General features: G+C 43.8%; 1 protein-coding gene across 1 annotated transcript in view; it reads right to left on the reverse strand.

Annotated features, from left to right (window-relative positions):
• Nucleotides 1-17,936, reverse strand: part of LOC124723127 (palmitoleoyl-protein carboxylesterase NOTUM) — a 235,440-nt gene that overhangs the window by 190,522 nt on the left and 26,982 nt on the right.

Genomic DNA, 17,936 nt, shown 5'->3' on the forward strand with positions numbered 1-17,936 from the left:
TTACCAACAATTAATTTTATATGATCATTCCACTTCAAATCGTTCCGCACGCATACTCCCAGATATTTTACAGAAGTAACTGCTACCAGTGTTCGTTCCGCTATCATATAATCATACAATAAAAGATCCTTCTTTCTATGTATTCGCAATACATTACATTTGTCTATGTTAAGGGTCAGTTGACACTCCCTGCAACAAGTGCCTATACGCTGCAGATCTTCCTGCATTTCGCTACAATTTTCTAATGCTGCAACTTCTCTGTATACTACAGCATCATCCGCGAAAAGCCGCATGGAACTTCCGACACTATCTACTAGGTCATTGTGAAAAGCAATGGTCCCATAACACTCCCCTGTGGTACGCCAGAGATTACTTCAACGTCTGTAGACGTCTCTCCAGTGATAACAACATGCTGTGTTCTGTTGACTAAAAACTCTTCAATCCAGCCACACAGCTCGTCTGATATTCCATGGGCTCTTACTTTGTTTATCAGGCGACATTGCGGAACTGTATCGAACGCCTTCCGGAAGTCAAGGAAAATAGCATCTACCTGGGAGCCTGTATCTAATATTTTCTGGGTCTCATGAACAAATAAAGCAAGTTGGGTCTCACACGATCGCTGTTTCCGGAATCCATGTTGATTCCTACAGAGTAGATTCTGGGTTTCCAAAAACGACATGATACTCGAGCAAAAAACATGTTCTAAAATTCTTCAACAGATCGACATCAGAGATATAGGTCTATAGTTTTGCGCATCTGCTCGACGGCCCTTCTTGAAGACTGGGACTACCTGTGCTCTTTTCCAATCATTTAGAACCTTCCGTTCCTCTAGAGACTTGCGGTACACGGCTGTTAGAAGGGGGGCAAGTTCATTCGCGTACTCTGTGTAGAATCGAATTGGTATCCCGTCAGGTCCAGTGGACTTTCCTCTGTTGAGTGATTCCAGTTGCTTTTCTATTCCTTGGACCCTTATTTCGATGTCAGCCATTTATTCGTTTGTGCGAGGATTTGTAGAAGGAACTGCAGTGCGGTCTTCCTCTGTGAAACAGCTTTGGAAAAAGGTGTTTAGTATTTCAGCTTTACGCGTGTCATCCTCTGTTTCAATGCCATCATCATCCCTAAGTGTCTGGATATGCTGTTTCGAGCCACTTACTGATTTAACGTAAGACCAGAACTTCCTAGGATTTTCTGTCAAGTCGGTACATAGAATTTTACTTTCGAATTCACTGAACGCTTCACGCATAGCCCTCCTTACGCTAACTTTGACATCATTTAGCTTCTGTTTGTCTGAGAGGTTTTGGCTGCGTTTACACTTGGAGTGAAGCTCTCTTTGCTTTCGCAGTAGTTTCCTAACTTTGTTGTTGAACCACGGTGGGTTTTTCCCGTCCCTCACAATTTTACTCGGCACGTACCTGTCTAAAACGCATTTTACGATTGCCTTGAACTTTTTCCATAAACACTCAACATTGCCAGTGTCGGAACAGATATTTTCGTTTTGATCTGTTAAGTAGTCTGAAATCTGCCTTCTATTACTCTTGCTAGACAGATAAACTTTCCTCCCTTTTTTTATATTCCTATTAACTTCCATATTCAGGGATGCTGCAACGGCCTTATGATCACTGATTCCCTGTTCTGCACTTACAGAGTCGAAAAGTTCGGGTCTGTTTGTTATCAGTAGGTCCAAGATGTTATCTCCACGAGTCGGTTCTCTGTTTAATTGCTCGAGGTAATTTTCAGATAGTGCAATCAGTATAATGTCACTCGATGCTCTGTCCCTACCACCCATCCTAAACATCTGAGTGTCCCAGTCTATATCTGGTAAATTGAAATATCCACCTAAGACTATAACATGCTGGGAAAATTTATGTGAAATGTATTCCAAATTTTCTCTCAGTTGTTCTGCCACTAATGCTGCTGAGTCGGGAGGTCGGTAAAAGGAGCCAACTATTAACCTAGCTCGGTTGTTGAGTGTAACCTCCACCCATAATAATTCACAGGAACTATCCACTTCTACTTCACTACAGGATAAACTACTACTAACAGCGACAAACACGCCACCACCGGTTGCATGCAATCTATCCTTTCTAAACACCGTCTGTGCCTTTGTAAAAATTTCAGCAGAATTTATCTCTGGCTTCAGCCAGCTTTCTGTACCTATAACGATTTCAGCTTCGGTGCTTTCTATCAGCGCTTGAGGTTCCGGTACTTTATCAATGCAGCTTCGACAGTTTACAATTACCATACCAATTGCTGCTTGGCCCCCACATGTCCTGACTCTGCCCCGCACCCTTTGAGGCTGCTGCCCTTTCTGTACTTGCCTGAGGCCATCTAACCTAAAAAAACCGCCCAGTCCACGCCACACAACCCCTGCTACCCGTGTAGCCGCTTGCTGCGTGTAGTGGACTCCTGACCTATCCAGCAGAACCCGAAACCCCACCACCCTATGGCGCAGGTCGAGGAATCTGCAGCCCACACGGTCACAGAACCGTCTCAGCCTCTGATTCAGACCCTCCACTCGGCTCTGTACCAAAGGTCCACAGTCAGTCCTGTCGACGATGCTGCAGATGGTGAGCTCTGCTTTCATCCCGCTAGTGAGACTGGCAGTCTTCACCAAATCAGATAGCCGCCGGAAGCCAGAGACGATTTCCTCCGATCCACAGCGACACACATCATTGGTGCCGACATGAGCGACCACCTGCAGATGGGTGCACCCTGTACCCTTCATGGCATCCGGGAGGACCCTTTCCACATCTAGAATGACTCCCCCCCGGTATGCACACGGAGTGCACATTGGTTTTCTTCCCTTCTGTTGCTGTCATACCCCTAAGGGGCCCCATTACGCGCCTCACGTTGGAGCTCCCAACTACCAGTAAGCCCACCCTCTGCGACCGCCCGGATCTTGCAGACTGAGGGGCAACCTCTGGAACAGGACAAGGAGCCATGTCCGGCCGATGATCAGTATCAGCCTGAGACAGAGCCTGAAACCGGTTCGTCAGACAAACTGGAGAGGCCTTCCGTTCAGCCCTCCGGAATGTCTTTCGCCCACTGCCACACCTCGAGACGACCTCCCACTCTACCACAGGTGAGGGGTCAGCCTCAATCTGGGCAGTATCCCGGGCAGCCACAGTCGTAGTCCGATCGGGGGATGCGTGGGACGAGCTGGCCGTCCCCGACAAACCCCCATCCGGACCGCCACAGTGATGCCCATTGGCACAAGCCTCATGCTGTGTGACCGAAGCCAACACTGCCTGAAGCTGGGAGCGAAGGGATGCCAACTCAGCCTGCATCCGAACACAGCAGTTGCAGTCCCTATCCATGCTAAAAACTGTTGTGCAAAGAACGCCTGAACTAATCAACAGAGAGCACAAACAATTCGACACAAAATTTAAACCGTTATTAAAATACAAGATTGCCTAGTAAATGCAGTAATGCTGCTACTTGCGCACTGCTGACACACTGCCCGGCGGCGGAAGGAGACTACGCGATTTTACACTATTCAGGTACTAAAACGCGATGCTACAACTCTCAAATACTATATATAATACGCCCGAAATTTATGAATTAAACAATGCAAATACCAAAAACACGCGAAGAAATTAAGAATTAAACTATGTAACAAATAAGTGAGCTAAGAGTATACGACTTGCTGCTGCAGCTGCTTATCCAACGGCGGCATGGAGCACCTAGCGGTGCAAAGATCTACTACTCCTACTTCTCAGATGGCAGCACCAGTCCCGAAAATTCTGGATTCCACCTCGTACATGGCTGCAACGCGGTAACAGGAAACGTTAATTTTTTGGAAATTTGTGGTATGTCCTATGGGACCAAACTGCTGAGGTCAACGGTCCCTAAGCTTACACACTACTTAATCTAACTTACGCTAAAGACAACACACTAACCCATGCCCGAGGCAGAACTCAAATCTCCGACGGGAGCAGCCGAGCGAACCGAGACAAGGCGCCTAAGACCGCACGGCTAACCTGCGCGACGGATACGTTAGTATAAGACAGTTTATGTTTTTGTAATTCCACTTTTAATTGTCTGACACCTTCTGGTACTGGAAACCTGTGAGACTTAGAACACTTTTCTGGAGTACTTCCTGTCACTTTCCCATAAGAAGATACTAGTGCATTAATTTTCTCAACTGTAACCTAAAATTTAAATTAAAAATTTCTTAGCGTTCTTATGCCAAAACCTGCATGGGTAAGACTAACTTCAATAACGTTTCAGTCACTGTGCTTGAATTTGAAGTTTCCTCCATTAGCTTTGACAATTCTATTACAAAGGTCAGCATTTTTCAGTTAGAAATACACACCACTTCTAATGATCGTCATATTGATACCGTGTATATTATCACAACCTGCCTTCACAACTTCTTCAAGAATCAGTTAAATTTCATATGAGTTTGGACTAACAAAATTCCTATCGAAGGCGAACTTCAGAATGTCTTCTCTACTCGGTCAACTCATATTTGCATCTTCTAAGATTCGCACTAGCTCAAACACTACAGCAAAAAGCTGCATTAAACGCGCAGACTTACTGCTAGCGAGCGGGACGGCGGCAGCGGACAGCGGATATCCACATACAACCAGAACCAAACACAGGCTGCCACAAGACCATGAATACATAGGTATGGGAAGGTGAGATGGGAAAAGCTTATACAGGGTTATTACAAATGATTGAAGTGATTTCAGAGCTCTACAATAACTTTATTATTTGAGATATTTTCACAATGCTTTGCACACACATACAAAAACTCAAAAAGTTTTTTTAGGCATTCACAAATGTTCGATATGTGCCCTTTTAGTGATTCGGCAGACATCAAGCCAATAATCAAGTTCCTCCGAGACTCGGCGCAGCATGTCCCCATCAATGAGTTCGAAAGCATCGTTGATGCGAGCTCGCAGTTCTGGCACGTTTCTTGGTAGAGGAGGTTTAAACACTGAATCTTTCACATAACCCCACAGAAAGAAATCGCATGGGGTTAAGTCGGGAGAGCATGGAGGCCATGACATGAATTGCTGATCATGATCTCCACCACGACCGATCCATCGGTTTTCCAATCTCCTGTTTAAGAAATGCCGAACATCATGATGGAAGTGCGGTGGAGCACCATCCTGTTGAAAGATGCAGTCGGCGCTGTCGGTCTGCAGTTGTGGCATGAGCCAGTTTTCCAGCATGTCCAGATACACGTGTCCTGTAACGTTTTTTTCGCAGAAGAAAAAGGGGCCGTAAACTTTAAACCGTGAGATTGCACAAAACACGTTAACTTTTGGTGAATTGCGAATTTGCTGCACGAATGCGTGAAGATTCTCTACCGCCCAGATTCGCACATTGTGTCTGTTCACTTCACCATTAAGAAAAAATGGTGCTTCATCACTGAAAACAAGTTTCGCACTGAACGCATCCTCTTCCATGAGCTGTTGGAACCGCGCCGAAAATTCAAAGCGTTTGACTTTGTCATCGAGTGTCAGGGCTTGTAGCAATTGTAAACTGTAAGGCTTCTGCTTTAGCCTTTTCCGTAAGATTTTCCAAACCGTCGGCTGTGGTACGTTTAGCTCTCTGCTTGCTTTATTCGTCGACTTCCGCGGGCGACGCGTGAAACTTGCCCGCACGCGTTCAACCGTTTCTTCGCTCACTGCAGGCCGACCCGTTGATTTCCCCTTACAGAGGCATCCAGAAGCTTTAAACTGCGCATACCATCGCCGAATGGAGTTAGCAGTTGGTGGATCTTTGTTGAACTTCGTCCTGAAGTGTCGTTGCACTGTTATGACTGACTGATGTGAGTGCATTTCAAGCACGACATACGCTTTGTCGGCTCCTGTCGCCATTTTGTCTCACTGCGCTCTCGAGCGCTCTGGCGGCAGAAACCTGAAGTGCGGCTTCAGCCGAACAAAACTTTATGAATTTTTCTACGTATCTGTAGTGTGTCGTGACCATATGTCAATGAATGGAGCTACAGTGAATTTATGAAATCACTTCAATCATTTGTAATAGTGTAGTGGGCGGTGATGGTATTACTCATGGGAAAATTCCTGTAGTAGTTGGTGTTAGAGCTGCAGCTCTTTTAGACTGAAGCAAGTTGGTAGGTATCCCTGCTTAAAGGAAGTCCCTTTGACAAAGAAATCACTTTCAAAGGAGGTCAGGTATCCCAGTAGTGAAGGAATTAGCATATATCATCAAAATATAAGAGGTATTACAGACAAATTTAGTGAACTGCTTATAGATGTTAACTCTGACATTATTGGTATATCGGAGCACCACTTACATAATTTGACAATTCAGAGGCTTCCTTTACCAGGATACAGATTAGCTGGCTGTTTTTCAAGGAGTTCTTTGCGGAGTGGGGGGAGTGGCATGTACATAAAAACTGGTATTCCATTTGAGCCGTAGACGTACACGGCGCTGCGCTGAACAGGTATTTGAATGAAACTTCCTGGCAGATTAAAACTGTGTGCCGGACCGAGACTCGAACTCGGGACCTTTGCCTTTCGCTGGCAAAGGTCCCGAGTTCGAGTCTCGGTCCGGCACACAGTTTTAATCTGCCAGGAAGTTTCATATCTGCGCACATTCGGCTGCAGAGTGAAAATCTCATTCTAGGCATTTGAATGTTGTGCAAGGGCAGTTGAATTTATTGAAACTGAACTTCTAATTGTTGTTATTTGTAGGTCCCCTAACTCTGACTTCAGAACAATTCTGCTCGAGTTAGAAAGGGTTCTTGGTTCACTCTATAGGAGGAACCAAAAATTAAGTTTTATGTGGTGACTTAAATATTAATTTTGTATGTGATTGTGGAAGAAAAAGATTGTTAGAAATCTTCTAATTAAATATGATCTGATGCAGACTTTGTTTTTTCCAACTAGGATTTAGGGAAAAAAATGGTTCAAATGGCTCTGAGCACTATGGGACTCAACTGCTGCGGTCATTAGTCCCCTAGAACTTAGAACTAGTTAAAGCTAACTAACCTAAGGACATCACAAACATCCATGCCCGAGGCAGGATTCGAACCTGCGACCGTAGCGGTCTCGCGGTTCCAGACTGCAGCGCCTTTAACCGCACGGCCACTTCGGCCGGCGGATTTAGGGAAACAGCAGCACAGCCATAGGCAATACTTTTATTCATTCTTCATCACTTGATGGGCATTCTGTTAGTAAAAGGGTGAATGGCATTTCAGGCCATGATGCACAAATATTAACATGAAAGAGATTTTGTACTCATACAAATATTATATATAATTACAGACTATATAGAAAAGTTAATCCAACGGCAAACGTTAAGGAACAAGAGTGGCAGGATGTTTATACTGCCGATAACATAGATGACAAATATAATGCTTTCCTTAACACATTTCTCATGCTCTTTGACAGCTGCTTTTCATTAGAGCGTTCTAAACAGGCTACTAGCAGTAAAAAAAAAAAAAAATGGTTCAAATGGCTCTGAGCACTATGGGACTTAACTGCTGTGGTCACCAGTCCCCTAGAACTTAGAACTACTTAAACCTAACTAACCTAAGGACATCACACACATCCATGCCCGAAGCAGGATTCGAACCTGCGACCGTAGCGGTCGCGCGGTTCCAGACTGTAGCGCCTAGAACCGCTCGGCCACACCGGCCGGCTTGCAGTAAAAGGCAGCCAGGGTCGCTGACTAGTGGGATAGGGATATCATGTAGAACAAGGTGAGAGTTGTATCAAATTGTTAGAAGAAGTCACAATCGAACTAGAGTATCCCATTAGAAACAGTACTGTAAGATGCTTAAAAATGTTATTAGGAAACCAAAGAGTATGTGGTACGCAAATAGAACAGCTAATTCACAGGATTAAGTTAAAACCAGACGGTCAGTCGTGAAAGAAGTGTCTGGTCAGCAGCACAGGGACGATGATATAAAGTCAGTTCGTAGCAAAAATATTTCTGTTACTAATAAGTCAAATATATGTGCAGTATTTAACAATCACTTTCTGGGCATTGCTGGCGGATCAAATAAAAACTTAGTTTCTACAGGGAATCGCATAACTCTCTTGGAAAATGCCTTTCCGAGACTGATGTCTGAAATACTCCTGTGTGATACAGACAAGGGGGAGATCGAGTCAATAATTAAATCACTGAAGACTAAGGACTCTCGTGGATATGATGGAATACCTAGCAGAATATTGAAGTGCTGTGCTGTACATGTTAGGCCCGTACTTAGCCATATTTGTAATTTTTCCTTTAAGAATGGTCAGTTTCCTTAACGATTAAAGTACTCAGTAGTAAAGCCGCTTTATAAAAATGGAGAAAGACACAATGCAGACAATTTTAGATGTGTTTCTGTGCCGACTGTGTTTGCTAAAGTTGTTGAAAAGGCTGTGTATGTAAGGATAATTGATCATTTTATTTCACTAAATTTGCTGTCAAATGTACATTTCGGATTTAGAAGTGCTTTAACAACTGAAAATGCTATATTAATGTTTTCCGTGAGGTACTCGATGGGCTAAATAAAAGGTTTCAAAAGCTAGGCATCTTTCTTGATTTAACTAAGGCATTTGACTGTGCTGATCGCAAAATATTGTTCCAGATGTTGGACCATTATGGAATATGGGGAGTAGCTCACAACTGGTTCACCTCTTACTTTAACAACATACAGCTAAAGGTCATTATCCCCAGTATTAGGAATGGCTATGATGTGGGGTCTGAGTGGGGCACAGTTAAATGGGCGATGCTGCAGGGATCAGAGCTGGGGCCACTACTGTTATTTATATAAATGATATGCCCTCTACTATTGCAGGTGATTCTAAAATATTTCTGTTTGCTGATGACGCTAGCTTGGTAGTAAAGGATGTCGTGCACAACGTTGGCACTGTTTCAAATAGTGTAGTTCATGACATAAGTTATTGGCTTGCAGAAAATAAATTAACGCTAAACCATAATAAGACATAGTTTTTACAGTTTCTAAGACACAATTCAACAAAACCCTACGTCTTAATTTCACAGAATGATTAGAGAAACTGAACACTTTAAAATTCTAGGTGTTCCGATAGATAGTAAACTGTCGTGAAAAACCCACGTTCAGGATCTTGTTCAAAGACTTAATGCTGCCATTTTCACTATTCGAAAATATCGGAAGTAAGTGATAGTCATGAAATGTAGTCTACTTTGCGTATTTTCTTTCGCTTGTGACGTATGGTATTATACACTGAAGAGCCAAAGAAACTGGTACACCTGCCTAATGTCGTGTAGGGGCCCCGCGAGCACGCAGAAGTGCTGCAACACGATGTGGCATGAACTCGACTATGTCTGAAGTAGTTTTCGAGGGAATTGGTACCCTGAATCCGCAGGGCTGTCCATAAATCCGTAAGAGTAAGGGATGGAGGTCTGTTCTGAACAGTACGTTGCAACGCATCCCAGATACGCTCAACAGTGTTCATATCTGGGGAGTATGAGGGCCACTGGAAGATTTTAAACACAGAAGAGTGTTCCTGGAGCCACTCTGTAGCAATTCCGTACGTGTGGGGTGTCGCAATGCCCTTCTGGAATTGCCCAAGTCCGTCGGAATGGACAACGGACATGAATGGATGCAGGTGATCAGGCAGGATGATAACGTACGTTTCGCCCGTCAGAGTTGTATCTAGAATTATCAGGGGTCCCATGTCGCTCCAACCGTACACGCCCCACACACAGAGCCTCCAGCAGCTAGAACAGTCCCCTGTTGACATGCAAGGTCCATGTATTCATGAGGTTGTCTCGGTACTCGTACACGTCCATCCGCTCGATACAATTTGAAACGAGACTCGACCGACCAGGAAACATGTTTTCAGTCATCAACAGTCCAATGTTGGTGTTGACAGCCCATGAAAGGCGTAAACCTTTGTGTCGTACAGTCACCAAGGGTACATGAGGGGACCTCCGGCTCCGAAAGGCCATATCGATGGTGTTTCGTAGAATGTGCTGTGCTGTACATGTTAGGCCCGTACTTAGCCATATTTGTAATTTTTCCTTTAAGAATGGTCAGTTTGCTTAACGATTAAAGTACTCAGTAGTAAAGCCGCTTTATAAAAATGGAGAAAGACACAATGCAGACACATGTTGATGGCCTAGCAATGAAATCTGCACCAAACTGCGGAAGGGTTGAACTACCGTCATTTTAAACGTTCTCTTCAGTCGTCGTTGGTCCCGTTCTTGCAGGATCTTTTTCCGTCCGCAGCGATGTCGGTGATTTGATGTTTTACCGGATTTCTGATATTAACGGTTGTTGTTGTTGTCGTCTTCAGTCCTGAGACTGGTTTGATGCAGCTCTCCATGCTACTCTATCCTCTGCAAGCTTATTCATCTCCCAGTACCTACTGCAACCTACATCCTTCGGAATCTGCTTAGTGTATTCATATCTTGGTCTCCCTCTACGATTCTTACCCTCCACGCTGCCCTCCAATGCTAAATTTGTGACCCCTTGATGCCTCAAAACATGTCCTACCAACCGATCCCTTCTTCTAGTAAAGTTGTGCCACAAACTTCTCTTCTCCCCAATCCTATTCAATACCTCCTCATTAGTTATGTGATCTACCCACCTTATCTTCAGCATTCTTCTGTAGCACCACATTTCGAAAGCTTCTATTCTCTTCTTGTCCATACTAGTTATCGTCCATGTTTCACTTCCATACATGGCTACACTCCATACAAATACTTTCAGAAACGACTTCCTGACACTTAAATCTATACTCGATGTTAACAAATTTCTCTTCTTCAGAAACGATTTCCTTGCCATTGCCAATCTACATTTTATATCCTCTCTACTTCGACCATCATCAGTTATTTTACTCCCTAAATAGCAAAACTCCTTTACTACTTTAAGTGTCTCATTTCCTAATCTAATTCCCTCAGCATCACCCGATTTAATTTCACTACATTCCATTATCCTCGTTTTGCTTTTGTTGATGTTCATCTCATATCCTCCCTTCAAGACACTATCCGTTCTATTCAACTGCTCTTCCAAGTCCTTTGCTGTCTCTGACAGAATTACAATGTCATCGGCGAACCTCAAAGTTTTTACTTCTTCTCCATGAATTTTAATACCTACTCCGAATTTTTCTTTTGTTTCCTTTACTGCTTGCTCAATATACAGATTGAATAACATCGGGGAGAGGCTACAACCCTGTCTCACTTCCTTCCCAACCACTGCTTGTCATTCATGTCCCTCGACTCTTATAACTGCCATCTGGTTTCTGTACAAATTGTAAATAGCCTTTCGCTCCCTGTATTTTACCCCTGCCACCTTTAGAATGTGAAAGAGAGTATTCCAGTCAACATTGTCAAAAGCTTTCTCTAAGTCTACAAATGCTAGAAACGTAGGTTTGCCTTTTCTTAATCTTTCTTCTAAGATAAGTCGTAAGGTTAGTATTGCCTCACGTGTTCCAACATTTCTACGGAATCCAAACTGATCTTCCCCGAGGTCCGCTTCTACCAGTTTTTCCATTCGTCTGTAAAGAATTCGCGTTAGTATTTTGCAGCTGTGACTTATTAAACTGATAGTTCGGTAATTTTCACATCTCTCAACACCTGCTTTCTTTGGGATTGGAATTATTATATTCTTCTTGAAGTCTGAGGGTATTTCACCTGTCTCATACATCTTGCTCATCAGATGGTAGACTTTTGTCAGGACTGGCTCTCCCAAGGCCGTCAGTAGTTCTAATGGAATGTTGTCTACTCCCGGGGCCTTGTTTCGACTCAGGTCTTTCAGTGCTCTGTCAAACTCTTCACGCAGTATCGTATCTCCCATTTCATCTTCATCTACATCCTCTTCCATTTCCATAATATTGTCCTCAAGTACATCGCCCTTGTATAAACCCTCTATATACTCCTTCCACCTTTCTGCCTTCCCTTCTTTGCTTAGAACTGGGTTGCCATCTGAGCTCTTGATATTCATACAAGTGGTTCTCTTCTCTCCAAAGGTCTCTTTAATTTTCCTGTAGGCAGTATCTATCTTACCCCTAGTGAGGCAAGCCTCTACATCCTTACATTTGTCCTCTAGCCATCCCTGCTTAGCCATTTTGCACTTCGTGTCGATCTCATTTTTGATACGTTTGTATTCCTTTTTGCCTGCTTCATTTACTGCATTTTTATATTTTCTCCTTTCATCAATTAAATTCAATATTTCTTCTGTTACCCAAGGATTTCTATGAGCCCTCGTCTTTTTACCTACTTGATCGTCTGCTGCTTTCACTACTTCATCCCTCAGAGCTACCGATTCTTCTTCTACTGTATTTCTTTCCCCATTCCTGTCAATTGTTCCCTTATGCTCTCCCTGAAACTCTCTACAACCTCTCGTTCTTTCAGTTTATCCAGGTCCCATCTCCTTAAATTCCCACCTTTTTGCAGTTTCTTCAGTTTCAATCTGCAGTTCATAACCAAGAGATTGTGGTCAGAATCCATATCTGTCTTACCATTATATAATCTATCTGATACCTTTTAGTATCTCCAGGATTCTTCCAGGTATACAACCTTCTTTTATGATTCTTGACCCAAGTGTTAGCTATGATTAAGTTATGCTCTGTGCAAAATTCTACAAGGCGGCTTCCTCTTTCATTTCTTCCCCCCAATCCATATTCACCTACTATGTTTCCTTCTCTCCCTTTTCCTACTGACGAATTCCAGTCACCCATGACTACTAAATTTTCGTCTCCCTTCACTACCTGAATGATTTCTTTTATCTCGTCATACATTTCATCAATTTCTTCATCATCTGCAGAGCTAGTTGGCATATAAACTTGTACTACTGTAGTAGGCATGGGCTTTGTGTCTATCTTGGACACAATAATGCGTTCATTATGCTGTTTGTAGTAGCTAACCCGCACTCCTATTTTTTTATTCATTATTAAACCTACTCCTGCATTACCTCTATTTGATTTTGTATTTATAAACCTGTAATCACCTGACCAAAAGTCTTGTTCCTCCTGCCACCGAACTTCACTAATTCCCACTATATCTAACTTTAACCTATCCATTTCCCTTTTTAAATTTTCTAACCTACCTGCCCGATTAAGGGATCTGACATTCCACGCTCCGATCCGTAGAACGCCAGTTTTCTTTCTCCTGATAACGACGTCCTCTTGAGTAGTCCCCGCCCGGAGATCCGAATGGGGGACTATTTTACCTCCGGAATATTTTACCCAAGAGGACGCCATCATCATTTAATCATACAGTAAAGCTGCATGCCCTCGGGAAAAATTACGGCTGTAGTTTCCCCTTGCTTTCAGCCGTTCGCAGTACCAGCACAGCAAGGCCGTTTTGCTTAGTGTTACAAGGCCAGATCAGTCAATCATCCAGACTGTTGCCCCCTGCAACTACTGAAAAGGCTGCTGCCCCTCTTCAGGAACCACATGTTTGTCTGGCCTCTCAACAGATACCCCTCCGTTGTGGTTGCACCTACGGTACGGCCATCTGTATCGCTGAGGCACGCAAGCCTCCCCACCAACGGCAAGGTCCATGGTTCATGGGGGGGGGGGGGGGGGGGATATTAACGGTACACTCCTGAAATGGTCGTACGGGAGAAGCCTCACTTCATCGCTACTTCGTGCGCCAACTATAACACCACGTTCAAATTCACTTAAATCTTGATAACCTGCCACTGTAGCAGCAGTACCGATTTTACAACTGCGACAGACACTTGTTGTCTTATATAGGAGTTGCCGAACTTAGCGCCGTATTCTGCTTGTTTACGTATCTCTGTATTTGAATATGCATGCCTATACCAATTTCTTTTCTTAAAGGATATTTTTGGCTCAAAAAACGGCGGTTCGGGCAATAAGTGGTGTAAGTTCGTCAATTTCTTGTCGACCCCTGTTCACTAGCCTGGATATTCTGACATTGGCCTCTCAATATATATTCTTTACTGTTCTTTCTTGTTAACAATATCAGCTTATTACCAAGAATTAGCAGCTTTCACTCCGTTAATGCTAGGCACAAATCAAATCTGCGTTTGGATCGCACTTCCTTAACTCTTGCGCAGAAAGGCGTGCAGTATACCGCCGCATCCATTTTCAGTAAGCTACCATATGAATTCTAAAAGCCGCGCGGGATTATCCGAGCGGTCTGGGTCGCTGCAGTCATGAACTGTGCGGCTGGTCACGGCGGAGGTTGGAGTCCTCCCTCGGGCAAGGATGTGTGTGTTTGTCCTTGGATACTTTAGGTTAAGTAGTGTGTAAGCTTAGGGACTGATGACCTAAGCAGTTAAGTCCCATAAGATTTCACACATATTTGAACATTTTTTTGAGTTCTAAAACCTTAGCAGTAATCCACGCGCTTTTAAATCGAAACTGAAGATTTTCCTCACGGGTCACTCCTTCTATTCTGTCGAAGTGTTCCTTTTAAAATTACGCCGAGTCTTGTGTTATATTGTTGATTGCGTTTACATTAACTTATGGATTGTCTTTTTTCCGGGTTCATAAAAATTTTATTATATCTGTTATTACTTTTCTGTTGTAATTTCATGTACTGACACGTTCCATGACCTTGGAGATTTGCTCCTCAATTTGGTCCTGCGAAACTAGACACGCAAAAAATAATTGAAAAAAAAGAAAGCAGAACAGCTTAAGCGGAAGGCAACACTTTCTCTAGAAGCATCCCAGAATGTTGCCAGTTGCTGCAGATGGACGTTACATGATTCTATTGCAGTACTTACAAAATCAAGTCGAATCTATGCATTGAGTAGCCAAGGCCATTGGGGAATGGGAATGTCGTTGAACAAGGAATTGAATGTATTGAAAAGGCTGTGCTCCACCACCAGGGAATCAGAATTCTCATACAGGGTGGCGCATCCTCCAGAACAGCAGATACATGACCCAGCCAAATGTGGAGTCTGGTGATCTGTTGGACTGATGGCAGCTCGTTATGTGTAAGGTCTGCGATCGATTGCCGCATCAAGCGACTATTGACTATTTTTAAAATGCACTAACATATCCTCTCCACCTCTGCTAACCCCAAGTGAAAAGTTTAGAGTTACACCACAGTTCCTTCGCTAGCGACTGGAGTAATACAGGATATTTTATTTCATGGAACAGTCGTCATAAAGGTCACAGGGCACTTATTTCTTATTTTATTTGTACCTGAGAAGTTGAAAATGTTAATACTCGATTGGGATTCGAACTCGAATCTCCCCTTTTGCGGGATTTTACCCCCTTAAGGACTATACAGTGCCAACACTTCGTTGTTTCCCCAAGATTCCAAATTCCGCAATGTCTCCACGAAACGTCTTTGGGTTCGAATCGCCGGCCGCGGTGGTGTAGCGGTTCTAGGCGCTCAGCCGGGAACCGCGCGACTGCTACAGTCGCAGGTTCGAATCCTGCCTCGGGCATGGATGTTTGTGATGTCCTTAGGTTAAATAGGTTTAAGTAGTTCTAAGTTCTAGGGGACTGATGACCACAGATGTTAAGTCCCATAGTGCTCAGAGCCATTTGAACCATTTTTTGGGTTCGAATCCAGGTCAGGCACAAAAATTTTCTTCATGCCATTTCAAACTGTGGCATGTACAACCTGACTATAAGCGAAAAATAATTTTGATTTTTAATGTTTCTTCGTGTTTTCTCAACAGCAACGATAAGAGCTGGTTTCGACTCCCAGTCAGACACAGAACTTGAGATTCAAACATGTCATTGGTAGTGATTGGTGAAAAAGATTTCTGTATCCAGAATGAGATTTTCACTCTGCAGCGGAGTGTGCGCTGATATGAAACTTCCTGGCAGATTAAAACTATGTGCCCGACACAGACTCGAACTCGGGACCTATGCCTTTCGCGGGCAAGTGCTCTACCATCTGAGCTACCGAAGCACGACTCTCGCCCGGTACTCACAACTTTACTTCTGCCAGTATCTTTCCAAACTTTACAGAAGCTCTCCTGCGAACCTAGCCCGCGAAAGGCAAAGGTCCCGAGTTCGAGTCTCGGTCGGGCACACAGTTTTAATCTGCCAGGAAGTTTCAAGAATTCTGTAGTTAACGTCTCTTCGTATGTAATCAACACTGAACACTGCAGTGTTCGACTCCCAGAAGGTTTCGTTACGATACTTCTAGTTAAGTCACGCGCTTACATCTCACTACTGGTGAAGGACACCAATACTTAACGTCTAGAAAATAACAATGATAGGATTCGGTTTCGAATTCCGGGAAAGCAAAACATATTATCCTCGTGATTTTAAGTTCAAACATTTCGCTACTGATGAAAAATTCGGTAGCTTACATTTTACCATGCTTAGTTAACAATCCGATTATTTGGTGGGTTAGAATTCCCGACTGACACAAAACTTTACTTCATATGATTTCCAATTTAAATATGTCAATACTTTCTTATGACTGAAACTGTATTTAACATCTATCGTTTTTAGTTAACAGAGGTAGTACTTGCTGGATAGGAGTTTAGGTCCGGTACAAAGGCTTTCGTCAGTCAGTTTCAAGTTGAGAACTACTAGCTGATAGTGGCCAAAACTTGGGTACGTCACGTCTCTTTGCGCCTAGTCAGCAGTGACGATCGGAATTTTGTTCGAGTCTCGGTCAGGCAGGAAAGCTTTGCCTGGTTTAGCATTGGCTATCAGTGCTGGGTTTGAGTCTACAGTCAGTTCGACAAGTAAGTGTAGGCCGTTATCTGTATCAAATAAGAGACACTAATATAAATACATGTTTACATGAAAATACATGTTATTAATAACTGCACAATTACCTAATAGTTGATCCAATCGCCGCCATTATCGATATACACTACTGGCCATTAAAATTGCTACAGCAAGAAGAAATGCAGATGATAAACGGGTATTCATTGCACAAATATATTACACTAGAACTGACATGTGATTACATTTTCACGCAATTTGGGTGCATAGATCCTGAGAAATCAGTACTCAGAACAACCACCTCTGGCCATAATAACGGCCTTGATACGCCTGGGCATTGAGTCAAACAGAGCTTGGATGGCGTGTACAGGTACAGCTGCCCATGCAGCTTCAACACGATACCACAGTTAATCAAAAGTAGTGACTGGCGTATTGTGACGAGCCAGTTACTCGGCCACCACTGACCACACGTTTTCAATTGGTGAGAGATCTGGAGAATGTGCTGGCTATGGCAGCGGTCGAACATTTTCTGTATCCAGAAAGGCCCGTACAGGACCTGCAACATGCGGTCGTGCATTATCCTGCTGAAATGTAGGGTTTCGCAGGGATCGAATGAGGGGTAGAGCCACGGGTCGTAACACATCTGAAATGTAGCGTCCACTATTCAACATGGCAGGCGCTCCTCTCTGTGATGCAGCGTCAAGGGTAACCGCAGCCATGCTCTCCGAGCTGATAGTCCAAGCTGCTGCAAACGTCGTCGAACTATTCGTGCAGATGGTTGTTGTCTTGTAAACGTCCCCATCTGTTGACTCAGGGATCGAGAGGTCTAAGGCGCTGCAGTGGACTGTGCGGCTGTTCCCGGTGGAGGTTCGAGTCCTCCCTCGGGCGTGGGTGTGTGTGTTTGCCCTTAGGATAATTTAGGTTAAGTAGTGTGTAAGCTCAGGGACTGATGACCTTAGCAGTTAAGTCCCATAAGATTTCACACAGAGTTGAACATTTTGACACAGGGATCGAGACGTGGCTGCACGATCCGTTACAGCCGTGCGGATAAGATGCCTGTCCTCTCGACTGCTAGTGATACGAGGCCGTTGGGGTCCAGCACCGCGTTCCGTATTACCCTCCTGACCCCACCGATTCCATATTCTGCTAACAGTCATTGGATCTCGACCAACGCGAGCAGCAATGTCGCGATATGATAAACCGCAATCGCGATAGGCTACAATCCGATCTTTATCAAAGTCGGAAACGTAATTGTACCCATTTCTCCTCCTTACACGAGGCATCACAACAACGTTTCACTAGGCAACGCCAGTCAACTGCTGTTTGTGTACGAGAAATCGGTTGGAAACTTTCCTCATGTCAGCATGT

Source organism: Schistocerca piceifrons, chromosome X (assembly GCF_021461385.2).
Source record: "Schistocerca piceifrons isolate TAMUIC-IGC-003096 chromosome X, iqSchPice1.1, whole genome shotgun sequence".
In the NCBI taxonomy this organism is placed as follows: domain Eukaryota; kingdom Metazoa; phylum Arthropoda; class Insecta; order Orthoptera; family Acrididae; genus Schistocerca; species Schistocerca piceifrons.